Genomic DNA, 23,464 nt, shown 5'->3' with positions numbered 1-23,464 from the left:
GGCCATTGGATTTGTGATAGGCCATGAAGGGTGACCTTTAAGAGTTCTGTTTCAGTAGAGTGGTGGAGACAGGAGTTCTCTGGAGGGCATGGAGGGGAGTGACAGCAGACAGAGCCCCGGGAAGAAACCAAGAGCGAAAGGACAAGGAGAGATGGCAGTGAATTTCCCAAGCTTTGCTTTTGAGACTATGTGCCAAAATAACAGAGCTTTTTCCTTATTGAGGGTTTATCATGTCTATCCCTGTTCTTTTGTTCTGATGGGCAAAACTAACAAATTTTAGTAGTCATGGTAAAGAAGAATTAGCAAGTGTCATAGAAATTGCTTGGGTTTTTTAGAACACTGCATCAAATTCAGGTAACATACAAGGATTTAGGACGTGTCTCAGGCGCGGTGGGCCGGGTGCGCCGGACGCGAGGCGCACGCACGCACGGAGCGGCGAGCGGTGCCCTCACAGACTCCACGCAGGGACGGCCAGTCCCCCCGGGACCCCACATCTGTCCCTGCGCCCCCTGACCCTCCATCCCTGGCCCGCCTCTACTCCAAGTTCAGCTTGGGGCTTTCGATGTGGGAGCACGTCCTGTACCTTATAAGTTATGTTGGCTGACAGAAATGGCAGTTCTGTAGTCTACTGAGAACTGGAGTGGGGACGGAGAGGGAACCACTAATGAAATAACTCACTGTGGACTCGTTTACAGCCAAGGGAGAGCAGCTGAGAGCATTGCATGCTTAGAGATTGAGACTGAAATCCAGAGAACATCTGCTGGATCACAGTCTAGACTTTCAAAAACCTGGGTTGCAAAGGGCAAAAATACTTATTAAAATTCTTTGTTTTAACGAGCTGTGGGAACTGGAGTAATCAGCCCTGCCCTAGCTTTTGAACAGTTTCTATTACAAATAAAAGGCAGTTTTAGGGGATTTTTGAAGGGGAATTCCTTTCCTATTGGTAAATTCAGACCAGTTAGGGCAGCAATTAGAGGAGGAGGAGGTAGGGAGGAAGAGGGAGGGAGGAGGGAGGGTCAAAGAAGGAGAAGGGAGGAGAGGGAAGGGGTAAGGAAGAGGGAAGAGGAGGAGGAGGAGAAAGAGGAGGAGGGAGGAGGAGGGGGGAAGTGGTAGGGGAGGAGGAGGGGAAAGAGGGAGAAGAGTGGGAGGAGGGGGAGAAGAGTGGGAGGAGGGGAAGAAGGAAGAGGAGGCCTCCCTGTGGCTGAGGGGCAGTTTCTTTAAGACTTCTTCCCATAACCATTAACTCCCTCCAGCATCCCAGTGTACTCAATTCTAAAATAGTCTAAGGCTGACTTAGTCCTCAAAATACCTATCATTTTGCTCTGGCCTAAGACCTTCTCAGAGTCTGGGACTGCTTTGGCCAAAGGAGTCTCAGGCTGTGAGGCTGCTGGTGTGAGCTTCTGCTCCAAGTTCTCAGACACATGAGATAAGTGCTTTGACAATGAACTCTCACATCTGCATAAATAGGGAAAATACCAATAGGTATCTTAAACTAATCTTCTAAAAAATGCAGCTGAGTTAATGCTGGTAGTGTAGGGATTAAACTGTGTGAATTTCCATACATTTGTTTTCCTTTCTAGGGAAAGAATGACTCAGGCCACTGCAAAAGGTGGTAGAGTCCAGAGTGTTCTCTGGAGGCCTCAAAAGCAGTGTGCACCCCAGACAGAGGGGAGCCCACACAGATCTCCTCTCCATCCAGGCCATCGCCCGTGAACCTTTTGCTGCTTTGTCATGCACACCAACCCTAACGTGACTTTCCTTCCTTCTTCACCTGGGAGGCAGAGACCCCACATTGGCTCAAGAGTAAGACAGCATTCTTTTCCACTTATTTGCTGTTCACCCAAACACACACACAAATCCTTTGCATTTTAGGGTTTTCACTGCCTACTACAGGGAGCAGAAAGAGATAACAAACAAAGAAGTGTGGAGAAGCTAGAGAGATTAAAGAATGTCACAGTGATTCGCCAGTCTTTACTATGGAGCTGTCTTTTCCACAGCACCGGGGTCAGGGTGGTGAACAAAACAGACAAAATCCCTGTCCCCTGATCTTTCATTACGTGGGGGAGAGGGATAATAAACCCAACAACTAATTTATGACTATGTTAGAAGGTGATAAGTGCTATGAATAAAAGCAAAGCAGGGAGGAGAGACAGAGTGCCTCTAGGGGGATGTGGTTAAAGGTGGAGGCAGGGAGGGCCTCACTCAGAAGGCGCAGCTTGAGCAAAGTCTAAAGGAGGTGAAGGAGCAAACCATGCTGATATCTGTGGGCAACTGCTAGTGCTAAGGTCCTGAGCAAGGGGAACAGCAAGGAGGCCAGTGCGGACGGAGCCGAGGAGGATCGGGGCTGGAGAACCGTGCGGCAGGGCACTCAAGAGTCATAAGAGGGAAAGAGTTGGAGCCACACTGACCTGGGTTTGCATCTCAGCTCTACTTCTTATGTCAGGTACTTTGGGCTCCCCTCTCCTCATCTGTAAACACAAAGCATTAAAGGAAATAGGGAATATGAATCTGCACATGTGGGTTCCTACCTAACAACATTAGTTCCTTCCTTTTCCCCAGGTTATAGAAATCCTTTCAGCTAGCTCCCATGGCTGCAGAATGAAAGACATCTAGAACATGCCAGCCATGGGGTCCAAGTTATATTACCAGGGGCAAGAAAACAAACTTCAAAATAGTATGCAACTGCGTGTACTACTGCTGGCAAACAATAATGTTTTAGCATCTGCATTAAAAAATAGGAAGGAATCCACAACAAACTGTTAATGGTCATTGCTGAGGTGTGCAATGATCAAAGATTTTGACCACTATACCTTCTACCTTCTGTATTCTGTACTGTCTGAATGTTTAAAACAAGCACATGTTACATTTGCAAGCAGAAATGGTAGCGTAGGCTAGTGTCAACGCACAAATGATTTTCTGGTCCTGCCTACGCTGGTACTGAGTAACCTACATCCCACCCCTACCCCAGGTCTGCCTGGTGTGATCCATCTGAAGGAACCCTTACATCTCTAAATGGGGAAACTGAGCACACAAAGAGCCAAGGGAGCTCTAAGGTTCTCGGATGAGACCTGGACCACAGGAGAAGAGCTCCCGATGGGGTGCTGGGCCAGCATCTGTGAACTTTGACTGGCCCCATCTAGAAGAGGAATGGATTAACTCATGGTTGTGTAACCACTTTTTAAATAAAATTAAAACCCTTGCTATGGCTGCCACCAAGGACAGAGAAACAAACTGACGAAGATCAAGTAGTTCACAGTGATGTTCCTGTGAACTCCTTTTGTGATTCAACATTGTTGACACTGGAAAAAAACTCACTTTAAAGAATACTAAATTAAGAGACGGTATAAACAAATCATATTTTACTACCAATATTTCACAAGGTAAGTCAAGGAAAGACAAATATACCAGTTACAGTGTCTGAATCAACAAAGCATTCAAATATGCATTATGATCAGACACGGAAATGCTTGCTAGTTACATAGGTTGGAAAAATTTTAGACATCCCTCCCTGGTTCTTCTCTTCCCCCCCAAAAAAAACTCTTGGCAAGGAAAATAAAACATAATGCTTAAGTATCCACATTTGCCCATATGGCTTTTCCCAGTTTAAATATATATACATTTTGAGAAAAAAAAAAAAAAAAGTCCAGAGACATTTTTACATTCCCTGAATTGGACTTTGCACCAAAGACAGTGCTCAGATCTGCATTAAACAAAATCTTTGCTTGGATGGAAGAGAGTAAACGAGTCGACTTCTTGGATGCTTTTCAATTAGGAGGTTCCCAGCTGAAGAAGATAGTGATGCTCCCAATAGGAAATCCCACTTCCTCTCCAGAAATCAAGCAAAAGTTTGCTTTCTGCTGCTTCCCCAGTAATATCAGGACTCATCTTGAGTTTATCTAATCATGAACTGGAAATCCCCAGGGCAGAAAGACTCCATCTCAGCATTTTTATAAGCACTGGGGAATGTGCTCTTCTAAAACTCAGTGTTTTCCATCAGTCAGGACTGCTATACAAATTGCTTTACTGTCTACAGAACACAGTATAATGAAAAAAGTAACATCATCCTGCTCAAATTATTCACATTGCCCAAGGAAGGAAACAGAGCTTATAGGGTCTACAAGAGACAGTCTTACATTTCCTACCTAATATTATTCATCATATAGTTAAAAGCTATAACTTCCATGGTGTGCCAGTTTGAATGTATTGTGTCCCCCAAATGCCATTATCTTTGTGGTCTTGTGGGACAGATGTTTTGGTGCTGGTTAGATTTGCTTGGAATTGTCCCACCCAGCTGTGGGTGGTGACTTTGGTGGGATACTCCCATGGAGGTGTGACCCCACCCATTCAGGGTGGGCCTTGATCAGTGGAGCCATATAAAACATGCTGATTCAAAGAGACTGGATGGAGTGCAGCTGTGAGTGACGTTTTGAAGAAGAGCAAGCTTGCTAGAGAAGAATGTCCTGGGAGAAAGCCATTTTGAAACCAGAACTTTGGAGCAGACGCCAGCCACGTGCCTTCCCAGCTAACAGAGGCTTTCCGGATGCCATTTGCCATCCTCCAGTGAAGGTACTTGATTACTGATGTGATACCTTGGACACTTTATGGCCTTAAGACTGTAACTGTATAGCCAAATAAACCCCCTTTTTATAAAAGCCAGTCCATCTCTGGTGTTTTGCATTCTGCAGCATTAGCAAACTAGAACAGATTTTGGTACCGGAAGTGGGGTGCTTTTGCTGCTGTGTTTGCAAATACCAAACATGTTGGAACGGCTTTTTAAATGGATAAGGGGAATATTCTGGAAGAATTGGGAGGAGCTTGATAGAAAAGGCCTAAACTGCTTTGAAGAGACTGTTTGTGGAAACACGGACTCGAAAGATACTTCTGATGAGGTCTTGAACAGAAATGATGGACGTTTTGTTGTGAACTGGCAGAAAGGCGATCCTTGTTTTAAAGTGGCAGAGAATTTGGCAAAATTGAGTCCTGGTGTCAGATGGAAGGAGGAATCTGGAAGCAACAACCTGGAATACTTAGCTGAGGAGATCTCCAGACTACGTGTGGAGGACGTAACCTGGCTTCTTCTTGCAGCTTATAGTAAAATGCGAGCGGAAAGAGATAAACTTAGAACTGAACTCTTGGGTTCAAAGAAACCAGAAGCTGATGGCTTGGAAAATTATGAGCTTCCAGGGGGTGGAATCCCAGAAGCTACAGCCCAATGTGAGGATGTAACCAAACATGGAACCCAGCCGCCATTTCAGTACAAGCCAAGATTGGAGATGGAATTATCCAGAAAGGATTTGTGGAAACTCCAATTGTCTGATGGCTTTGACCCCTGTGTGCTTCATGCAAAGCCAACAGAATTTTTGCGAGAACTTTATAGACACAGCTGCTGCCAGTCTGGACTGGAGGAGACAGACAAGGAACAAATTGCAGGAAAAATTTCTTCAAAGACAGAGCCATGGAGGTTGAGGTCTGGAGTCAAGAGGCCTTGGGCTGGGAGAGTGGAGCAGCCCACACGCATGGAAAGGGTGAGTTTGCCCCAGAGGTCGAGGGTGGGCATTCCACCTCGATGCTCTGGAAGAGTTTTGCCACCCAAGGTCCCAAAGAGGGTGGAGCACATTCCTAGGGAATTGGGGAGAGCCTGGCTGCCACCACACTGTTCTGAAGGGATTGAGCGTGTGCCCCGGAGATGGAAGGGAATCCGGGAGCAGCCCCGATGTTTGAGGAGGGTGGGGCCGAGAAGGTGGTCTCCCCAATGTGTGGGTATGTTGGAGCACTCACCTAAGCGTTTGGAGAGGAAAGGGCTGCCAAAAAGGTCCTTAGGAAGGGTTAGACTCCCGCTCTCTCAAGCCCCAAGGATGCAACGTCGTTCTGTTAATGACTGTCTGACTTTGAAATCTAATGGAGTTTGTCCTGCAGGTTTTAGGAACTGTTTTGGTCCTGTTATGCTTTCTCCTTATGGCAATGGAAATGTTTATCCTATGAATGTCCCTCCTTTGTATATTGGAAGCATATAACTTGTTCTAAGTCCACAGATCCAAGCTAAAGGAAAAGTATGCCTTAGGACTGACCACGCCTATATTTGATTTTGATGGGATTTTGTACTTAACTTTTGTTACTGAAATGGTTTAAGTTTTTGTGATATTGTGATGAAATGAATGTATTTTGTATTTGGAAAGATAATGTCATTTTGGGGTCCAGGGGGTGGAATCTGCCAGTTTGAATGTATTGTGTCCCCCAAATGCCATTATCTTTGTGGTCCTGTGGGACAGACGTTTTGGTGCTGGTTAGATTTGCTTGGAATTGTCCCACCCAGCTGTGGGTGGTGACTTTGGTGGGATACTCCCATGGAGGTGTGACCCCACCCATTCAGGGTGGGCCTTGATCAGTGGAGCCATATAAAACATGCTGACACAAAGAGACTGGATGGAGTGCAGCTGTGAGTGACGTTTTGAAGAAGAGCAAGCTTGCTAGAGAAGAATGTCCTGGGAGAAAGCCATTTTGAAACCAGAACTTAGGAGCAGACGCCAGCCACGTGCCTTCCCAGCTAACAGAGGCTTTCCGGATGCCATTTGCCATCCTCCAGTGAAGGTACTTGATTACTGATGTGTTACCTTGGACACTTTATGGCCTTAAGACTGTAACTGTATAGCCAAATAAACCCCCTTTTTATAAAAGCCAGTCCATCTCTGGTGTTTTGCATTCTGCAGCATTAGCAAACTAGAACACATGGGTTATAATTTTCAAGTAATTCTATGCTTACTTTTCTCATCACTATATCAAATACATGCATGAGTATAAAAGCTAATAGTCTCATTGGATAAATTTCTATTGCTGTAACTATAGCAATTTCTACCAAGTCCATGAGAACTGTTAGGAACGTACAGCAAAACCCAATACCTGCATTATAATAATGCACTTGCAAAAAAAAAAAAAAAGATTAAATACACATCCATAGTTGAAGGCACACATTCCAAGAACTTCAAAGGAATAACTGCTATAATCATAGAGAGATTGGATTTTGGTCCATGGCTGATATGGATGCCTTAACCCCACAAGGAAGCTCACACACAAGTCAAAGTGTTGTCTTATGGCTGGCAGTGTGGCTGGAAGACAGTGTACAGGGCAAGAAGCTTGGGGTGTGATGCAATAAAAAAAAAAATTAGTGACTCATTCTATTTGATGCTTATACATTTTATAGGTTTAAATGTGGAAGGACAGAACTTTTTCAACTTAATTCCTTGTTTGGAGAGTTAACAGAAGTCCATCTTGGTCCCCATTTTTATAGGCTCATTGCCACTTCAAAAAATTCTACACGGACCCATTCTGAAACACCAGTTTCTTTTATTGGAAAGCCACAAAGGTTGGTGTGGAATCTAAGAAATGGAAAATCCAATCCAAGCCTGGGTGCTCAAGCATAAGCCTGATCTCAATGAAAAGGTAGAGACAGCTCCAGGGTTAAAGGCTATCCTCCAAAACCCCACTCCCAGCAAACAGAGGCACTTGAATTTGCATCCTAGCTCTGTCCCTTGGGAAAGTGTGACCTTGGGGAAGTCAGCGAACCTTTCAGAGCTTTAAGATTCTTCATCTTCAACATGAAGATAATAGTTTTGTTGTGAGGATAAAATGAGATCATGCACAAACAGCTTTTTGCTCAGTACCTGGCACAAACAAGCATTTGAGACACGTCCTTCTGATGATTAGATGTGGCATTTTTTACTATATTTTAGAAGCAATTACAGTCCTGCTGCTATATCCCAGCATTTTGTGATAAACCCTTTTCATTCTGCTTCTAGCTCTTACTATTCTTTTAACCATAGTATTGGGGGGGGGGCAGATGCATACATCCCACTTTCCAGACTGTTGCTCAAAGCAAGGTGAAAAGCCAGGGAGATAGGTAACATATATGCTAAAGAGAAATTCAGTCTTTAGGATAGATGTCAGAGGTGTGTGGAATATAAAAATCATGTAATTTCAATCTATAACCTATGTGGCATCAAATCATAAGTAGGTTTTATTTTTAAAGAAACAAAATTCAAGCAGCATTAAGGAGGACAGAAAGAACAAATATGGGCCTATCGCTGTCTCAGTATCAGTGACTACTAAACAGAGATTGGTAGGCTAGATTATGGGGGGTTTCTTGGGGTCTGACTTCCAACAGGTGGCTAGCTTTAGTCATCTTCAGATACAAAACCCTAATGAGTTTGAGAATGCAAGTCTTGGGGATTTTGTTCAAGGCCTCCTGTCAACAATCAAGGGGGAAAATTTTCTGGGTTTAAGCCTGCCTGACAAGTTGGCAAGCAGGGAAGTGTCTGCCCTGGCTTGCACCTGTCTCCTGAATGAGATTCTGGCCTGACAGTGAAAACCCACCAACCTTTCCTGACAGCCCTTTCTGCCGCTGTGGCGCCTCTCGGCAAATGGGGGAAGTCCACTAGGAAGTGGTCACGACCAACCAAGCCACAAATCCCCAGGGTCTGGGATTTCCACCTCAATTCCACGTCTGAAACCCGAAAATAGGTGCCCGCTTGTCATACTGCAATGGGATTCCCCCCAGTAGCAATCACCCGCTCCCTAGCTTGCATGTTTTATTAATAAATGCAAGATGGCACACGGAGGCAAAGAATAGGAGGCAAGGCATCTGCAGCTGGACCCGAACCAGGGTAGTTTGCAAAAATAAATAAGAAGCATGTGACAAGAACCAGGTCCCCAAGCTGGAGCTGAAGCCCTGGGCTGCCCCACGCACCCTGGGCTCGCTTCGCCGGCGGCCGGTGGGGATGAAGGTCAGCGGTAAGATCCCAACCCTCCGGGCACGCATCCTGCAAACCTTGATGCCCCCAGCCCAGCCCACCCCACCCATTCCGGCCAGAGGACCCGGGCGGCGAGGCGGGGGAAGCCCCAGCCGTGGCCGGCTGCGAGGACACATACCTGCTGCCGGGGCTCGGAATTTGCTCGGCTATGCAGCGACACCGGCCGCGGCTCGCGCTCCCGGGGCTCCCCTCTCCGCCCCCCCGCCCCCTCGCGGCCCAGCCGCTCCCGCCGCTCCAGTCGCTCCCGCCTCTCTGCTCCCTCCGCCCCCACCGCCCCTCCGCCCCTCCGCCCCTCCGCCCACCGTACTCGGGGGCGCGCGCGCGCGCCCTCGCGCTGGCGACTCTCCCGGGCCCGCGCCTGCGCCTTCGTCTCTGGCGGTTCGCGCGTGCCCCGGCGGCTGCAGAGCGGTCGTGCGGCTGTCTAGGAAACCGCGGCTTCTGCAGCAGGAGCCCGGGATAAGGGTCGGGGTCCCGGCTTGGGGCAGGCCTCTGTTCCCGCCAGAGCCGGAGCGGAGCGCGCGAACTTTGTCGCGTGATTGAGGGGGTCGCAGGGCCAGCGCTGTGGGGAGAGGAGAGTATCGCGGTGGGAAGGCCTGCGGTGAAGGCGGGCGGGGCGGAGAAGCAACAAGTGCGGAACCCGAGGTGGCTCCTCGGGGAAGTGTAGGGCCCCACAGGGGGTTTCGTACGAGGGAGAATCGGAGACTTCTCGCGCATTGCTGCAGCGCTTTGCAGTTTCCAGAGCTGTTTGCCAGTTGTTTCATCGCACACAGAACCCTCTAAGAGAACGAACGGCAGGCATTGCTCTCTGCGTTCTGAAGCGTGAAGAAGCAATTCAGCGACTTGCCCACATTTTAACTGGTCACTAAGGGGAAAACACCTCTTTATGGCCGAGGTTGTACCAGAACCAGAGACCACTGACTCCCGGTCTACTGTCTGAGATTGAAAAGCCCTGTGAAGACAATTATCTGAGAGTCACAGCCAAGGATCCTTCTAGGCAACGTTTCTAAGAACTCTTTTTGGATACTTTTTTCCTCCTTAACCACCCTTCCCCCAAAATTCTAATACCATAGATACGCAGTATATCTGCTTATGTACTGTATGTGTATCTGTGGCTTATACAAAAAAAGAATAAGATTTCTTTAGCCCTCAACCCAACCAATTTTGTCCCTTGGAGGCGTTACTGATCCCGTTGAGAAGATCAAAATTCCTGTCCTGCTTAGCAGGTTGGGTGATGCACCCACAAATATTCTCTGTTGACTAAGAGTTCTGATATGTATAATATAACTCTAATGAGTGCAGGTGCTGCTGTGAGCGAGCAATAGAGAATAGTTATTTAAGAAGCCAGTGGTTTCATAGTGGCTTTTCTCATTTGGAATCTCCATCAGTTCATGCTAAATATAGCCATTTTCCTGTGGGATCCTGGCATTTTTATGTTAAAATATTTGAAAAGATTGGAAACCCTTGCTTCTAGGAAACTAAGTTCCAGGGTGGCCTTTGGCTCTGCATGGTCAATACAGCCTTGGTTTCCCTTTCTCATACCTTTTCTAAAGTGCTTTTATTTGGTTAGGGTGGGCCCTCTTGGCCTCCCAGGAATGCCGTTTCTCATTCTTGCCTCCTTCTTCTCCCATCTCAGCTTTTCTGGCTAAATGATCAGAATTGTAGAGTTGAAAGACTTCAAAACCCAGGTTATGGAATCGCCTCAGTGTGTTGGATCATACTTTCCTTAGGCACAGAAATATCTAATAGGGAGTAAGTATCTAACTTTGGCAAACTAGAGTAAGTAAAATTTCTTCTTCAAGCCCTCCCTCATTTTTCAGTGTTTTTCACTCAACTCTGATCTTTAGTGGTGAATTTCAGAGGCAAAGCCTTTGGAGGTGATATTTGTAGAAGCTTTCTTGGTTGCCAGGTATTCTTGTATATTTCTGGAAGGAAGACATATGGACTGGAAGAAGTGAGTGGCAATGGGTCAGGAAAACTTGATGGAGAATGAGTTAGGGTAGAGGTATAGTTTTCCAACAGGCTGTGGCAACATTTCAGCTACACTTGATTTGAAAAAGCCTTGGCATAGCTTGCCCAGGGTGTTCTCCATCCCATTCTCCCCTACTTAGTTGAACTCTACACAATACTTGAAGAAAAACTTTGAAAGGCACCCAGTTTCAACTCTAGTTAAATATGGAGTAGGGCAAGTAGTTTGAAACTTGCAGACAGAGGAAATTGGAAGACCACTTCAGTCTTAACAGAATTTTTGGATCCAGGCACAATGCTACTTAAAAAACTTTTAAAAAGCAAACAACAACAACAACAAAAACCAAAACCAAGGTTTGTCTCTAAAGACTAGAGAGAAATCTGTGTGGAAATTAAAGGCTACTATCTTTTACCTCTGTCTTTTAAGTATGCTACATTTTGAGTAGCATTGCTGAGTTTGTGGAGCTTCTAGGTGCAACCATTTTGCCTTGTAATGTGAAGGCAATGAAGTAAAAAAAAATCCCCCTGTGATTTGCCAGCTCCATGCTACCCCCTGGTGGTGTCCTGCATCACAGCACATACCCACAGTAAAATCTTACCTCTGATAAATTCATCAGGGGTGTTGAAAACCTCAATCAGAGCCGTAGGCAGGATGCCATTCTCCTTCCTCCAAATTTGGCCTACTGCTGCTTTTAAATACCCTACAGTCAGAATCACCTGGAGGATTATCAGTCCTAAAGGCTGCTCAATCTAGAGGAATTGTGAACATCTCTGGCAAGCCTCTGAAGAGGTTTTGGCTTGGAGCATTGTTCTTAAGAATCACTAAGAACATTTGTATAAAATCAGATTCTGGAGCCTCACCTCAAATCCATTGAAATCTAATCTCCGGTAGTGGCTTGTGATTTTTATTTTTAACTGCTCCAGGTGATTCTTAACAACAGGAGAGTTTGGAAAATACTAGAGCTATAAATGGAACAGGTGCTGCTTCAGTAGGCTTCAGGTGACTAATGAGAGGGAAGTCTTGGGGGTAGGAGCTGTAAAGGAGGGGAGGAAGGCATTAACTGTTGGTTTAACCTTTGTTTGCGTCACATTTTTGCACAATAGACCTGTTTCTAATATGACTGTAACTGGAATGCTGTCCCATACCATACTTTTTTAGGTAAGTCAGATTTTCTTTTGATTAAAAAGACTGTCTTTTCAAGAGTACCATCATCACATAATTAGAAAATTTGTGCAAGTATGCAGCTACAAAATTATGGGAAGGCAGATTAGAAATATATTGATCCTATGAATGCATGAAAAAGATTGATATCATAGTTTAAAATTGTATTCTCTTAAGGTAGCCACTTTTAAAATAGAACATATGACTCTAATGCCACATGGTTTGTGAAAACTTAAATAATACCCAAAGACCTTAAATTGCTAACGTTTATGTAAACATCAATGTTTTGAAAGCCCTTCCAAGTGTTGATTTTATATAACACCACCTCGCTGATTTGGAACAAATGGGGAGAAAGCCAACCTGAGTTAGTGAAAAGTCTGAAAAATAGAATATATGTGACTTTATGTGATATTTTAAATATTTTAAAATTAAAGTACACACAACCACTAACAAAGCATTTCCTTTATAAATCCTGCCAAGCTGCTTTAATGAATAAATATGACTGGCTTGTAATTAGGTGGATAAAACACAAAGCATAATACTATGGACTAAGTGAGCACTCAATAATATTAATTTTAAAAAGGTTTTCTTTTAAGCTAAATATGCTTAATGCAGCATGCTCATCTCAAAGGATAGTACGACAATGGCAGATTTCACCTTGAGGAGTGGAATACAGATGGGGGGGTGGGCAATAGGAGCAATCACCTTGGTTGAAGGCAATAATAATTCTTACAGTCTGTAGAGAATTTAAAAGCTGTAACAAACCCACTGAAGTTCTGTCTTCTTTTTATTACCAGTAATTTTTATGCACCTACCAGTAATTCTAAACAATGTCGGTGATAAAATACTCCTCCCCGAAAAAAGCTCTTCTTGGTTTAAGTTCTAAATAATTTCTGTAGTTATGGTTAAGTTTTGTTTTTTTTTTTTTCCCTCACTGCCTTTTTCATCTGGTCTTTATTCAAAATAAGGTGTCCAATATAATTTGACTTTTACAGAATAAGCAACTTAAACAGCAGACTTCTTTTCTTCTGTGGTAGGTTTCTTTTCTGCTGGCTTCCTGGTAGCTGCAGCCTTCTTTCCCATCAAAGACTTCTGCTTCTTGGCTTCTTAACACCAACAGCCTTCTTTCCTTTCTTCCCCACTACGGGCTTCTTGCCTGGAACCCTCTTCTCATATGATTTGGCCTCTAGTGCTGCTGCAGCTTTATCCATCCTGAGTTTGTGATTCGTAGCCTGGCGAAGAATGGTGTTTCCGCACATAGTCTTTGCATAGGGATTCAGTTTCAACATGATTCTCAGGTTTTTCAGTGGGTTCTTCTTTAGAACACTGCGATGAATCTTCTTGCTTGGTGCTCGGAGGGCTTGTTGGACCTCTGGGCTTTTCAAGATTCTGCTAAGGTCTGTATTCATCATCTTGTGCATGGGAAGGTTGTAGTTACTCTTGAAGGAGGCAGCTTTACGCCACGTGCCATACAGGTCATCTAACTTGCAGAAAGCACTTTCAGTCCAAATGCACAAACATCCCACATGCCCACCAGGAGCAAGTTTCAAAATATTCAGCTTGCTTACATTAAACAGAGGAATTCCAGGGATGTTTCTGAAGGCCTTGATGATACTGTTGTCCTCATTATAGATGATGCATGGTCTCCTGCACCATATGCAACGATGGTTTCTCATTTTCCCCTTGCTGGCTCTCATTCACTGAGAGGCATAGGCCTTTTTGATATCATTCCAGGCCTTAAGTTTCTTAAGAAGCAAAACAGCCTTCTTGGTCTTCTTGTAGCCTTCAACTTTATCTTCCACCACCAAAGGAAGTTCAGGAACTTCCTCAATGCAATGACCTTTAGACATGACCAGCGCTGGTAAGGCTGAGGCAGCCAGGGCAGAGCAGATGGCATATCATTTCTGTGTTGTGTTTACTCTAGGGTGCCATCAACGCCATGTTTTGGTTGGTGCAAACATGCGACCTCCATGACACATATTTCCAAAAGCACCCCGGCCAGATCAGTGAGTCCCACCGCCTCGAACTCTGGGGATTCGAGCCACAGCTCTGCCAGTGCCCCAGGATTTAGCACTGGTTTGATGACCTGCTAACTCACTGACAGCATAGAGCTGTTTGTTGTTTTTGCACAAGTTGATGTGAACAAAGTTCACAATATCTGATCTAATGGGAGCCTTGAACACAGCAGGCAAAGTAACATTTTTGCCAGATGACTTCCCCTTTTCAGAGTACACCGATATCAATGGACAAGCACATGCCATGTCGTGGAGAGGAGAACACCACGCTCCTCTCCACAGTTAAGTTTTAATAATATGTATGTAAGCTTCAAATGAGCACATTTTTATTATTTATCCTTTAATAAACATTGTATTCTACGTGAAAGTTAATTTAGAGAAGTCCTGGTTATACGGTTTGTCTTCAATACACATGACCTCAGCTTTATGGGTATTTTTCTAAATACGTTCATAAAAGTTCTGGATAATTCAAGGCTTTAGGTGCAGCTCATGTCTACAACCCTTTTAGTCCCTATTTCTGTGTTTAAACAGTAGATTCTTAATAAACAGTTATAGCACAGTGATTTTAAGGACAAAGAAACAGGACTTGATTACTTCAATGATGTCATTCTTGGAATTTGTGTGTGTATGTAAAATTTAAGAGTGAACCAAAGTGCTAACTTTGAGATGTAATATTTTTGTTTGATGAGTGCAAATTTTAGTTCATATGTGAAAGACGTTATTGAATTTAAATAATATCTTTAACTTTGAAATGTATGCTTTTAAAATTGTTAATGTTTGCTTCAAAACTAAAGAACAAATCAAGAGAACAAAGTGTAATGTTATTATTTATTATTGAATCAGCCAGTATGTAGATGCATTTTCCTTTTTTCAATAAATTTGTAGGATTAATTCCACTATTTTTTTTTCTGTTTTTTGCTCTATAGTATTTTATTTTTTATTATATTGTCATGTAAGTGAAGTTGAATAAACAGAAATGGTCACTGTCTTTGTTTCTCTCTTGGCCATGATTATTTCATTTCATGATTACTGTTGAAATAATTTTATCACATAGAGGGGATGTTAAAAAATTACTCCTGGTTGTCGAATATCTTAGGTACACCACTGGGCCCAAATAATCGCAAAGTAAATGGTATTCAAATTAGTTGTTTTATCAAGTATTTAATCCTTGGGATTTTGTATGTACTTTATGAGGAAATCATTCCTTTGGCTACATAATTTATATGCCAAAATGGAACATCAGAGAGTATATATATTTGAAAAAAACACAAAAATGATTCAATCTTCTAATATAATTAAGCTGTTTAAAAACCTAGCAAGTACATGTCCAGGTGCTTATTGATGGAATCCTAATAATTGCTGACATTTATTGAATGCTTATGATGTATCAGACACTGCTCCATGTGTTTTATATGTATTGATTTTTTTCAAAATAACCCTATCATGAAAGTGTAGTTATTACCAAACCAGTTTTGCAGATGAGGAAACGGAGGCACAGAGGAGTTAAGTAACTAGCTCAAGATCACACAGCTAGTAAGTGGGGGCACTAAGATTCGAATCTGGGCAGCCTGATTCAGAGACCTCAGGTTCAACCCTGATGCTCTGTGACCTCACATAAATATTCAAAGTTGTGACTCAATAAGTTTGAGGAATCACTATGTAGTAAGAAAAGCATTGTGGATTCTAGAGTTCCACCTCTAACTCATTCTGTAATATTGAGCAAGGCAATTAAATGAGTGTCTTGGATTTAGAGAGGATTGAACTTACTCCATCTAGAAGTTCTCTGAATTTCTTTCTAGTTCTAAATTTTTATGATTCTGTGATTATTTTTATGTAAAAAATAAAATTTGACTTTTCACTTATCAAACAGACTAAAAATGAACCAGAAAATAAAGAACCAGCATGATCTAATTTGAAGGTAGATCAATTTTTTATGTTTTGTAGTTACAAAATGACATTCTTCATAAATCTTTCATGTTCATTATTATGTGACTACAGAAAGACCATAAACTTCTAAGGAATTGATTGTGACATTCCAGTAATTGGCTTGATACAAAAATCTATAACATTATTCTATATATGCCACTTTTATATTATTAAGCTGTTCTGAGCCATTGCCTTGATTTCCTTTTGTCTTAGTGCTATATGAAGTTCTTTGAAAGAATGAACTTTTAAAGTGGAATATAGATCATATTATATTCCACTTTTTCTTTCTTTTTTCCCATGAAGGTTACCACCTTATTGAAATGACAGTCCCAATTAACCCTTCATGATAATGCAAATAAAATGTTTTCTTGGGGGAAACATTATACAAAAAGTAGCTTTCATAATAAAAGAAATATATAATTCCTTGCCCTCCCTGAAAAGTCCCTGTTTGTATGATGAGAAAGAGCTTTTGTTTCTTGACAAATAATCTTTTGATAAAATTGTTTCCCTCTTAATCCAACTCTTAATCCAATCTGTGTTTGAAAGATAATAATAATAAATAGTTCTCTTGGGCTTTAAGTAAAAGGAGGGGGAAGAAGAATTAGACGTGTTAAAGTGAAGCTGCTTCCCCTTATTAAGAAGTCCTCTAAGATATTACTGAATAAAAGCAAAAGCTCATGTGAAATTTGTAAACAGATGCTACTTTTCTTCTCTTCCTGCATTACTAAAACTGCTATATAAAATATTTTCCATTTTTATTTTTATTTTATGATGGCCACAATTCCTATTAAAGCAGAAGAGTAGAGGCAAAGCAAAAAGAGTGTCCTTTTTATTCTGCAATCTAGAAGAAAAAATCTCATCCAAAGACAGATCGAGTAAGTAATTATTTGTTCATTCATTTATTCTTTTTTAAAATTTGGGAGGGGGGGCATATGTATAGTGCTAATTTGATAACTATAAGTCTACAATTTAATTTAACTAAGAGTTTTTACTGAGTGTTCTCTGCAATATGGAAAGTTCTGTAATTTTAATTTACAGAAACTGGGTCTCAATTCTAATGTTTGAGAAGTCTGTATCTACAGAACCATGTTCAATTATGTACTAGTTAGGGTTCTCTAGGGAAACAGAACCAACAGGAAATATCGGTAAATATGAGATTTTACAAAAGTGTCTCACACATCTCTGGGGATGCATGAGTCCAGATTCTATAGGGCAGGCAGCAAGCTGGCAACTCTGATGAAGGTGTTCAATGAACTCCCCAGGAGAAGCTGGCTGGCTGAAGAAGAAATGAAAGTTCTCATTCTTCTCCCTTAAAAGTCTTCAACTGATTAGATTAAATCCAGCTGATTGAATTCTCTTATTGTGGAAGACATGCCCTTCATTGATATAATCAGCCACAGATGCAGTCAATTGATTGATGATTTAATAAACCAGCCTTCTGGCTTATTAACTGGCCACAAATGTGCTTGCAATAATGGTCAGGCCAGCGCTTGCTTGACCAGACACCTGGACACCATCACCTGGCCAAGTTGACATGAACCTAACCATCAAAGATTATGTGTTAACCACCTATAAAAACATACTACAAACAAAGAGCTCTAAACTGGGTAAATCTAAGTCCAGTCTTTGTGACTTATAATCTGAATAGAATTAAAGAAGGGTAAGAAATTTTTTGGAGAACAGGAGTCTAGAGAAAACCTCACGTTGTTTAGCTTAGAAAACTGCCGGCCAGGGTGTGACAGTAATACTTCTCAAATAGAGGAGACGCTGTTAGACTAAGGATGGTGCCTGTCTTTTTCCCATCTCCACAGGGAAAAGGCAGCAGGAAAGATTTAGATTAGAAGAATGAAATAATTTGAAACCAAGATTTTTTTAAGCCTGGACTGATTTACCTTGGAAAGTGACAGAATCTTCTTTTCTAGGTCTTCACAATAGCCTGATCGTCTGCCAAGAAAAACTTGTAAACCCACTAGAAAACCACTAGGAAATTCCTTAAGGGCCTTCTAACCTTGTGCTATGATTTATTTTAAAAAACATGGTGATTTATGTCTAAGGCAGTAGCTAACATGATATATTTCTAATGAGAGGATATCTAAAATTACAGAACTTTGAGGGCAGTGTGGAAAATTATGAGGCTGTTTTATGAGCACAGGAGTAGCCACGTATTTTATTCAACTTATTTCCTCCTTGACCATGTGACCATCATTAATATGTTTAATTTTTCTGGTTCATGTAATACTCTCCAAATAAATAATCTGTTAACATCAACAGAAATTAAATTGTGGACTCTACCAAGACTAGAGAGGATGGAGGGGACAAATTTGAAGGGCAATGTGTTGAAGTATGATTGTGACATGAGGTGGAGATTTCAAACAAGGAGAAGTGGGCCACAATGTGATAGTCTGAAAATGGCATTTGGGAGCAAAGAAAAGGCACTTCCTTACTTCTTTCTATTGAGTCACAAAACGTAGGAGAGAGGAAGGACTAAGCAGTTATATCGGCACCAGGAAATAATTCGTGATCTAAGGAACTACACTTTATGTGCATGAACTGCAGAGTAGTGAAAAATAAATTTAGGATAAAAAGAGTTTGTCCTTAAAGAAACATGGTTGGTAGTGATGGGGGTGAGGTGGGGTGAGGGTGGAGGGTTGTGTGTAGAAGGAAGAAGAGTGTCTGGGAAGTTGAGGAATTGGGTGTATATTGAGTGTGGTTATGAGGGTTTGAGTGTGAAAACATGAGGGTCAGAGGCAAACGGAAAACGAGGCTTGTTGTTTAATGGAGGTGAGCAAATAGAAATGAAGGAATCATTTGGGTGGAAGGGGAAAGTAGACACCTGTTAGAGGAAAATCAGAGCCATTAAGATATTTCTTTGTGAGCAAGGAAATACTAAGGATGACCACTTATGTGTATGAGGAAAATGGGAGGGAATGGTAATTACTCCAGCCCTGAGAGGGGCACACATGTGCTGCCTGATCCCTTATTTCAAGAAGCATTTTTCTGGGACAATGTTCAGAGACTTATCCTACCTAAGTATTGATTATAGACTGGGTTTCTAAGTCCCAGACATAGGAAAATTGCAGGAGAGCCAGAGTGCAAGGGACAACACCGAGGAAGAGTGGGATTGGGAAGCTTTATTATCTCTCTCCCTTTTACATCTCAGTGCAGAGCTGTAGCGTTTTGTAGGAGATATGCATAATTCAAGACTTTTCTTGGCAGTAAAGAATGGAAAGTTTGCTATTGCCATGTGGCAGTAGCTTAAAAGAGTTTATAAATCACTCACCAGCCAACTTTGAAACTGTGATTCTTGATGAAGTATTAATTTGGATAAATTTGCATTATTTCATATTTTGCATGTGAAGTGAATCTTTGTAATCAAACCACTTACATTTGCATAAAATGCAACCATATTCTATTTAGATTTTGCATTAAGAGTAATGATGATAGCTATCACTTGTTGAGTGCTTCTTATGTTCCTGGTACTTTACATGTATAAATTTATTTTATATTCGGACAACCCTTTGAAGTGGGTACTATTATTCTATCCCCCCTCTTCCCAGCCCCCATGTATAGATGAGGAAAGTGGGCACAAAGATTTTTGCCCAGTGTTGAGCACCATTCATGGGGTAGAACTTTCTACATTGGAACTGGGATCTGGCTCCCAAGTCCGTGCTCTTAACTCCTACACTGCTTGGAAACGATTACAGTTTGACTGGTTGGTGGTGAGTATATTTATAGGCACAATTTATATCAAAGAAAATGGCAGCTACCTGGAATGAAAATTGATTTATTGCTCCTATAAACATTTTAAATAAAGAGATTCATGCCAGTACAAAAGACCACATTGGGTGATATAACCTTAGTGAATTTCCTGAGGTCTGATCTTTTAGTCTTGCAGTCTTAGAGACTTGATCTGGTCAGTCAGTGTCCCCGAAAGGATCAACAACCTCATGAGCCTATTGTGTAAAATCAGATGCAAATGTGTTCATTTACAATGAGATAAAACTGTTACAGAAACCAGTTGTAACAGAAGGATCAGGGTATTTTTTTCCAGGTGGTGGGCCTAGATAGAAAACCAAATTATAATCAAGAGGTTTCTTGGTGAACAATAAGCACCTCGGATATTTCTCATTTTTGTTTTTTTAAACAATATTTATCTTTTTCGGAAGTTCCCTAAGGATTTCATCAATAATAGCTGCTATTGGCATGTACTATCAGTCTTTCACTTATAAGTAGTCTCCAACCCTGTGCCCCACCAGCAGGGGCTCTGCTGCCATAGAAACAATTGTTCATAAACATGGGTATTTTAGAGAATCTGTGGGTTCAGAATTGAAGGAAGGGGAGTCTGTGAAGAGCAGAATTGCTAAAGGCCCCTAATTTCAGGGATAGACACGAAAGTAGGATGGGTTTGCCTGAGTGGGGATCTCTTTACCCAAAATATTTCTCTATAACCTGCCTGAAGCATGTGGGGATTTTTTTTTGTTTTTGCATTTGTTTTTTTCTGTACTTCACTTTATGTTGCCTGAAATTTCACCAAACAGAGATTGGTTTCTCTTTTTCAATCATTCTTGTAAAACTCTAAATATCTATGTGTAGCTTCTCTACCACCCATTCCCCATAGCTTATATGTCAGTTTGAATGTATTGTGTCCCCCAAACGCCATTATCTTTGATATAGTCTTGTGGGGCAGACATTTTGGTGCTGATTAGATTTGCTTGGAATTTGCCCCACCCAGCTGTGGGTGATGACTCTGATGAGATATTCCCATGGAGGCATGGCCCCACCCATTCAGGGTGGGACTTGATCAGTGGAGCCATATAAATGAGCTGACTCAAAGAGAAGGAACTCAGTGCAGCTGTGAGTGACATTTTGAAGAGGAGCAAGCTTGCTAGAGAGGAACGTCCTGGGAGAAAGCCATTTTGAAACCAGAACTTTGGAGCAGACGCCAGCCACGTGCCTTCCCAGCTAACAGAGGTTTTCCGGACGCCATTGGCCATCCTCCAGTGAAGGTACCCGATTGCTGATGTGTTACCTTGGATACTTTATGGCCTTAAGACTGTAACTGTGTAGCCAAATAAACCCCCTTTTTATAAAAGCCAATCCATCTCTGGTGTTTTGCATTCCGCAGCATTAGCAAACTAGAACAGCTTATTTCATTTTGTTGGAAGCAGTGTGCCCAGCTTCAAGCAAAAAGCCACGACTGAAGCCACCATGATAATCTCATTCCCCTTTGCCAATGATTGTAAAGGAAAGTCTGCTAATTTGGGGAAGTCTTTTGCTTTCCTGATAAAGAGGACATGGATGGCTGATTCATTCCTCTTTCCCCTTTCTTTGTGCCTTCAATGCAAACATGGAGTCTGGAGCTGTTAGCAGTCATCCTGCAAATATGAGATATTATATATGAGATTGAAAAAAACAAGCTGAGGACCATGGAAAAGGACTGAAAGAGTCTGGGACATTGTTGAATAGCTCTTCCAACTTTGGGTACTTCCAGACTTACTGTCATGTGAGGAAAAATAGAGGAAAGTTGTAAACCGTATTATATGATAGCGAAGCATTCGATTAAACCATTGCCTGCTGTTCCATGGAAGGCTGACTATGTGAGAATCGTGGCTGCAGTGTTGGGAGAAATGATAGGAAAAATGTGGAATATTGCCATGTGTTGGCTACTTCTTGTGGCTTTTAGTGTGATCCTGTAGGAGCAGGGTAAATTCAAATTAGTGCTCCCCAGCATGAAAGCAGACAAGGGAAAACATACAGCTTTGTCTTTGTCTTTGAATCAACAAAGAGCCCCATAATTTGGAATGTCACCGGGACTAAAGATAGTACCTCCCCACCTAAAGCTATTGTCAGAATTGCCTCAAATCTATCATAAGAGCTTGGAAGTCAGCAGTTGAGAGATGAGACTCTCCAAGTCTAAAAAATATTTCTAGAAATGTTTTTTTGGTTGTGGTTACTCATACATGGAATTGATCTGAAACAAAAAGATTAGAAGCTTGATATGTTTTGGAGGGAATGATATTACAAAGTTGGCAATTATTGTTTTTACCCTTAAAGCAATTCTCATCCCCTCCTCTTTAAATCAAACTTATATGAAGTCAGCTACAAAGCCATACAGTTCCAGGGAAGGACATCCACTTTGAAACCTACCTTAGATATGGCATGAAGCAGATCCTCCTGGGACATAAGGGAGTTGCTGCCAGATTGACTAACCAAGGAATTCATTTTATCACCTGCCAGGGAATCTTTGTGATTTCTGTCCAGCAAGATATGTATTGTGGACTGTTGACCATTGTGGGCTTTTTATTTTCCCATTTTCTGAATGGGAATTTTTATTCAGGTTACCCTATTCTTTTGTTTTCCCCATTATATCACCTAGATATTTTGCTTCAAGCTGGATGCAGACATTGGATGAGATACTGGGATTGTCTTCCCTGAAGAGAGGTTATTTGTATAAGAGGAAGTGTGCGTGTGCATATTGGGTAGACTGTGGCAATCCAATATTCTTTACACCTACCATAAAAATTAAAAAAGCTAAATATTTGATTTTCCAGCTTTTCTTACTGCTACAATTCTAGCTCAAGAGCTTGCTGGGGAGCTTTGTGGAATGTTTTCCCTTTTTCTGATAAAAAGATCAGACTTGGCCTTAGATGTGATTCCTGGAGCTACAGTGACCATCTTGGAACCAATAGGCAATAAATATGAGTACAAGAAGTTAATACACTAGGGATGGTAGAGGAAAAATATTGAAAATATTGATGGCATCGCTGATTAGTAAACCAACCTTAACGTTCACTCACCTCAAGACTACTTGTCTTCTGAGAGAAATGAACCCTGTTTATGCTGTTGTGAACTGGGTTTTCTGTTACCTACAACCCAAAGCATTCTAAACTGATAACATTATATGTGCTACAATGTCAGGGATGGTTTTTTCTAAAGCCATGGTGTTTTATTAGTAAACAATGGTGATATGACATGAGGAAAAGGTTTTAAAACTTTTTACAACAGACTGATTCACATGTAAAAGTGTATAATTGAAGTGTTACAATTGATACTCAATATGAGGTCCAGTTTACTTTTTTTAAATTTTTTTGGAATAGAATGTCAGAATAGCTCAGCATTGTACTTTTAGTATAATTAGGGAACACCTTTTGAAATTTGCTGCCATGCTCAGTTATACAGTAAGAAATGCTAAAAATTGTTCCAACTAAAGTCTTCAGAAAGAAATTGCTGAGGTCGAGTAGAATAGGTTGAATATGCACAGTCTTGGCTTTTATATAGACTAACCTTTTAGTTTTATATCATCGACTGCTAGTAAGTTTTTATTTTTGAAGTGATGTTTTACTCTAATTGCTTTATATCAGAATATGTGCTTTTTCTCCCAGTTGTCCTTTTATGTTTTGTTTATCATTTAAGGAAAAATTTTTATTCCATATTGTTGACTCAAGCATATGAGGTTCAAGATTTTGCTTCTCCATTTTTGCCTTTAAAACTAATTAGTGGTAATAGCCATGTGTGCAGCTTTTTATATTTTAGGGAAAGTTTTGAATACCAACAAAAGGAAAATATGCAGCTAAGGAGAATAGACATATTTA

At 41.7% G+C, this 23,464-nt stretch overlaps 2 protein-coding genes and 1 pseudogene across 3 annotated transcripts in view; 1 reads left to right on the top strand and 2 right to left on the bottom strand.

Annotated features, from left to right (window-relative positions):
• The window catches only part of TMEM266 (transmembrane protein 266), a 109,585-nt gene extending 100,591 nt beyond the window's left edge, over positions 1–8,994 (bottom strand). Inside the window, exons 1-2 of one of the 2 annotated variants that reach the window (XM_037833313.1) lie at positions 8,923–8,994; positions 2,409–2,468 (exon numbers count right to left, since the gene is read on the bottom strand). The gene's annotated coding sequence lies outside the window, so the exon portion shown is untranslated. The remainder of the gene's footprint in view (positions 1–2,408; positions 2,469–8,922) is intronic. The other variant, XM_037833315.1, reaches the window with a different exon arrangement.
• Positions 8,718–23,464, top strand: part of NRG4 (neuregulin 4) — a 202,523-nt gene continuing 187,776 nt past the window's right edge. Inside the window, exons 1-2 of the mRNA XM_037833316.1 lie at positions 8,718–8,784; positions 16,666–16,747. The gene's annotated coding sequence lies outside the window, so the exon portion shown is untranslated. The remainder of the gene's footprint in view (positions 8,785–16,665; positions 16,748–23,464) is intronic.
• On the bottom strand, positions 12,937–14,213 carry LOC119532749 (annotated as a pseudogene).

The sequence above is a fragment of the Choloepus didactylus genome, chromosome 4, assembly GCF_015220235.1.
Source record: "Choloepus didactylus isolate mChoDid1 chromosome 4, mChoDid1.pri, whole genome shotgun sequence".
Lineage (NCBI taxonomy): Eukaryota > Metazoa > Chordata > Mammalia > Pilosa > Megalonychidae > Choloepus > Choloepus didactylus.
The sequence above is the reverse complement of the archived record's forward strand: the minus strand, read 5'-3'. Positions and strand labels throughout refer to the sequence as shown.